A 6,000-nucleotide genomic window follows, 5' to 3' on the forward strand; every position below is an offset into this window, starting at 1 on the left:
AAGATTCCTTGAGTGCCTACTAAGTGCAGGGCTCCGGGAACATAGCAAAGAACACAGCAAGGAGACTCAGTTCAGTTCAGTCACTCAGTCATGTCTGATTCTCTGTGACCCCATGGACTACAGCATGCCAACCTTCCCTGTCCTTCTCCATCTCCCGGGGCTTGCTCAAATACATATTCATTGAGTTGGTGGTGCCATCCAACCATCTTGTCCTCTGTCATCCCCTTCTCCTTCTGCCTTCAATCTTTCTCAGCATCAGGGTCTTTTTCAATGAGTGAGTTTTTCACATCAGGTTGCCAAAGTATTGGAGCTTCAGCTTCAGCATCAGTCCTTCCAATGAATATTCAGGACTGATTTCCTTTAGGATTGACTGGTTTGATCTCCTACCCCCCTTGCAATGGTCAAGAGCACTTTTCCATCACATCTTTTCCTTCTATCATTTGCCTCTCTCTGAGAGATCTTCTCTGATGCCCCATGTAGAGTAGTCAGGGAATAACCCTCTGAGGAGGTGGCCTGTGAAAAGTGAGGACGCAAACCACGTATATTTAACATGGGGGGAAGCATCAGATAGAGGGAATGTCAGGTGCAAAGCCTTGAGGTTGGAAATTCTTGGAATGTGTGTAGCTAGAGAAGAGTGAGGAAGGGAGAGCACTGGGAGATGAGATCCAAGGCCATCTCAAGCAAAGCCTTGTACACCAGGCTGTGTGTTTGGTTAGGTTTTTATTCTAAGACCCGTGGGGAGCCATAAAAGGATTCCACATAGGGAAGTTGCATTTTATGAATTATATTTTAGAATAAACAATCTGGCTGCTCTGTGTGGAAGGAGAAAAAACTCTTGGGGGAGGGGGGTGGGCAGAGAGAGGAAGCAGAAAAGCCAGCGAGAAAGCTACTAGAGTCCAGGAAGAGATGGAGAGTGTCAGGTCAAGGGGGATGTGGGGGTGGGGATTAGATTTTTCAATTTATTTTGAAGGTAAAGACACCAGGGTTTGCTGAGAAATCAGATACAGGGCATGAAAACTAGAGAGGAGCCCTGGCTGATCCCTGGGTTTTTAGCCTTAGCTGTTGGAAGGATGGTGTTGTCCTTAACTGTCAGGGGAAATACTCCATTAGGAGCAGTCATGGGGCAAAATCAGGAGTTGGTTTTCAAATGTGTTACATTTTCAGTGCCTGTTAGATATCCAAGGTCTGGTATATGTCAGTTGAGTGAAAACTTTGGAGACTAGATCTGAGATGCAGGGGTTGGATTTGGGGGCCATCAGAGGTGGCAACTGAAGCCATGGGTGTGGCCAACTTCTCTGAGGAATTGACTGCCTTCAAGTGGATCAGTAGGAGTAATTGAGACAGGATTTGGCCTTTCCCAAGTGAGAGGGAAGGACACTATAGTCAGAGGGAACAGCTTCAACAAAAGCCTGTGGAAGTAAGAAAACAGGGAGAGAGAGACGTGGGGGTGTATCATTCACATTGCCCACAGCCACGTATGATAGTGCAGCTGGTTTATTGCTTCACTGACAAGATCGTCAAACCTTTGGATGTTTGCCAATCTGGTGTAATTATAATATGCGTTTCTCTTACTAGGCATGAACTTGGGCATCTTTTCATAGATTTAAAGGTATTTGTCATTTTTCTGAGAGTTTTCTGTTTGAATCCTTTATCCATTTTCTATGGGGTTGTTGTACTTCTTATGGATTTTTGGGGACTCTCTATATATTAGCCTCTTGAAAAATGGAGTCTTGAGGATGAGAGAGATTTGAACAATTGTGGTGTGTATATTTATTCGTGCTTCCAAGGTCCAGTATGTGCCAAGCCCTGTTCAAGGCATTACAGGCACAGTGGTGAGCAAGACAGACCAAAGTCCCTTTCCTCATGAAAGCTTTCATTCTAGTGAAGGAAACAAATAATGTAGGAAAAAACATATAGTATATTAGAAATTGAGAAATGTTATGGAGAAAAAGAGTACAAAGAATAGGGCATAGGAAATATTGACAGGGCAGAGTTTGGAACCTTAAATGGGGTAGCCAGGAGGCGACATTTGAAAATTCAAATGGGATATCTCCTTCAGTCTGGAACAGTTCTTCAGTCTTTCCTTGACCTTCATGACACTGACACTTTTGAAGATTATAAGCCAGGAGTTTTGTAGACTGTCCCTTAGTTGGACTTCCTCTGACATTTCCTGTGGTTAGATTCAGGTTCTGCATATTGTCTAGGAGTATCACAGAAGCGAAGCTGTCTCCTCCTTTCATCCTATTGGCTCAGGATTTTAATACTGCTTTATTGACTACGCCAAAGTCTGACTGCATGGATCATAACAAACTGTGGAAAATTCTTAAAGAATGGGAATGCCAGACCACTTTACCTGCCTCCTGAGAAATCTGTATGCAGGTCAAGAAGCAACATACTGGACATGGGACAATGGACTGGTTTAAAATGGGAAAGGAGTACAACAGGGCTGTATATTGTCACCCTGTTTATTTAACTTATATGCAGGGTACATCATGTGAAGTGCCAGCCTGGATGAAGCACAAGCTGGAATCAGGATTGCCAGAAATATCAATAATCTCAGATATGCAGATGACACCACCCTTATGGCAGAAAACAAAAAAGAACTAAAGAGCCTCTTGATGAAAGTGAAAGAGGAGACTGAAAAAGCTGGCTTAAAACTCAACATTCAAAAAACAAAGGTCATGGCATCCGGTCCCATCACTTCATGGCAAACAGATGGAGAAACAGTGGAAACAGTGACAAATTTTATTTTCTTGGGCGCCAAAATCATTGTAGACGGTGACTGCAGTCATGAAATTAAGACACTTGCTCCTTGGAAGAAAAGCTGTGAGAAACCTAGACAGCATATTAAAAAGCAGAGACATTACTTTACCGACAAAGGTCCATATAGTCAAAGCTATGGTTTTTCCAGGAATCATGTATGGATGTGAGAGTTGGACCATAAAGTAAGCTGAGTGCTGAGGAACAGATGCTTTTGAACTGTGGTGTTGGAGAAGACTCTTGAGCATCCCTTGGACTGCAAGGAGATTAAGCCAGTCAATCCTAAAGGAAATCAGTCCTGAATATTCATTGGAAGGACTGATGCTGAAGCTGAAACTCCAATACTTTGGCCACCTGATGTGAAGAAATGACTCATTGGAAAAGACCCTGATGCTGGGAAAGATTGAAGGCAGGAGGAGAAGGGAATGACAGAGGATGAGATGGTTGGATGGCATCACCGACTGGATGGACATGAATTTGAGCAAGCTCCAGGAGTTGGTGATGGACGGGGAAGCCTGGTATGCTGCAGTCCATGGAGTTGCAGAGTTGGACACGACTGAGCGACTGAACTGAATTTCACTTTTCCCCCTTCATTAAGATGGTATCTGTCAAGTTTCTCTACTGTAGAGATACCATTTTCTGCCTTGAAACTTTGGAACTATGTAAATATCCTGTTTACGTCAAAGTATAACCACTGGCTTTAGCACCCAGAGATTTAATCACAGCTGAACATCATTACTGTACTGATTGTTAGTTGACATTCTACTGTAAAGGAAATATTTCTCTTCTCCATTTATTTAATTTCTGTAAGTATGGATTTATGGATTCTTGAACTGTATCAAACACTATTTCTGTGGTTGCTGTTTGTTTTAGTCTGTTTATGTAGTGCTATATATATATACATATATATATATGTATTCTCTACTGTTGACCCAATTTTGCATTCCTGAGATAAAGTATTTGATTAAAACATATTTGCTAAATATACTATTGGACTCTTTTAGCTAGGATTTTATTAAGGATTTTTACATCTACAGGTTCAAGTGGCTTGAAATGTTTTCTTGTATTATCTCATCTGTTCTGGGGATCAAGATGACACCAGTCTCATAAAATAGACAGCTTTCATTCTTTTTTCTTATATCTAGAACAACTTTGTATGAGATAGTGACTAACTGTTCCTTGGGAGTTTGGTAGAGTGCACCTACAGAAACCATCTGGGTTCTTATTTTGGTGAGGAGAGGGAAGATTTCAACTTATTTACTACTTTGCTCTATTCGAGTAATCTGTTTCTTCACAGAAGTTTTGGCATTTTATATCCCTCTACTAATATATTCATTTCATCTATATTTTCAGATACACTTTCTCTGTTGCATCTGTAGTGAACTCCCCCCTCTGGTTTGTATTTTGTATTTGGTTTGTTTGCTTCTTTTTAAATTCATCAGTCTTGCCAGAGGTCTGCTTTTCCTCTTAATTTTTGTTTCAAAGATTCCACTCTTGATTTTATTAACTTGTTGTTTCCCTCCCTACTTCATCTATTTCTGCTCTTCTATTATTTCCTTTCCTGTTCCTGAGGTTTGCTCTGGTGGTCTTTTTCCAACTTCTTGTATAATTTATATGACAAAATGCCCAGATTTTAATTATATAGCTTATTGAATGTATACATAGTTATACACACATATGACCAGCACCCCAGTCAAATACAGAACATTTCATTTTTCTAGAAAGCTGCTTTGCAACTCTTTCCAGTAAGTCCAGAAAATCTATCACCACAAATGTGCTGAGAACTCGATACAAACAAAACAGTAAACAATGTACTTCTTTTGTATCTTTTTTTACTCGTTTGTAGTTCATTTGTGTTGATTTTTGTATCAGTGATTTTGTCACTTTTTATTGCCAGTTTATATTCTGTTATATGAATATACCACAATTTATCCATTTCCCTCTTGCTGGATGTTTGGGTTGTTCCCATTTTGTGGTTACTCTGAACACAGCTGCTGTGAATACATGTAACAAGTCCTTTTGTTGACATGTTTGCATTTATTTGGGATAAACATCTAAGAATAGAATTTCTTGTTTACAGGGTAACCTTATGTGTACCTTTTTATGAAACAGCCATATTCCAGAGTGGCTGTACCACTGACTATTGCCAGCCATGTATGAGGCTTCCTTGACATGGGATTCCTGGGGGCTAAACTCTAGGGAACCGCAACAGGGAAGGGAACATGGGGGTGTCTCCAGACTGAAAGCCACCCTTTCACGTGGCCTCTTTCTGTTCCTATTTCCTCTCCCTTTCCCACTAGGCCAACACCCCCACCCCAGATCAGCACCATCCCACTTCTAGGGGTCCCCATCTTTCTCACCTGTCCCTGCCACTGGTGTAGGTTGATGTCTCAATGCAGACTATTAAGTGGGGGAGGGGCTTTGAGCCAATTGCTCTTCCTACACCACCTCCCTTCCTGTCTCATAAGCTTGTATGTTTGGGGGAGGGGCGGTTCCTGGCCCTGTTGCACAGCCCAGCCCCCTAAAGCCCAGAGAGGGCAGGCCCAGCTTTGTGTTCTGCTGTATTCAGACCTGTGCTGAGAGCACACACATGTATTTGTGAACCACAGGGTGCAGAACGGTTAGCATGACCGGAACAGTAGGGCACTGTGGTAAAAGCCATGGAGAAGACTGGGATGTGGGAGGGCCCAAATGGTGGGGCATCCCTGGGACCTGGGTTTGGCGGGTTGACTTCTCTATCTCCACGCCTCTGGGGTCATCAGCTCGTTGAGAGCACCGGGCCCACTGGGGCCAGAGTGCCCATCATCATTCACTTAGAAATGCCCTCAAGCACGGTCCCCAGACCTAGGGAGGGCCAAGTACAGTTTAGCCTCGTGACTGTACAGCAAGTGTAGCTGTGGGGTGGCGAGGCCAGGGGGTGGGGGTTCCTCGTCCTATTTCTGATCTGGAGGGACAAGCCCAACAGTACCCTGGTGGTGCTTGACTTCCTGGTACAGTCTAACCTGCTGGACCCGAAATGGTGAGGCGCTGTGACCAGGATCTTGCATGTTGGGGCACAAGCCAGAACACCATGTCTTGCTACCAACCCTCACCAAGCTGGGAGCCACCATGAAAATCACTGTGAATGCCACCACTGCCAACCACCTCAGCCTGACAAAGCCTTGTCTATCTGTGTTTATGTCCCCATGTCTGCATGGGCCACAGAGCACTCTGGGACATGAGAAAGAGACACAAGCTGCG

This window comes from Ovis aries, chromosome X, assembly GCF_016772045.2.
Source record: "Ovis aries strain OAR_USU_Benz2616 breed Rambouillet chromosome X, ARS-UI_Ramb_v3.0, whole genome shotgun sequence".
Taxonomy (NCBI): domain Eukaryota; kingdom Metazoa; phylum Chordata; class Mammalia; order Artiodactyla; family Bovidae; genus Ovis; species Ovis aries.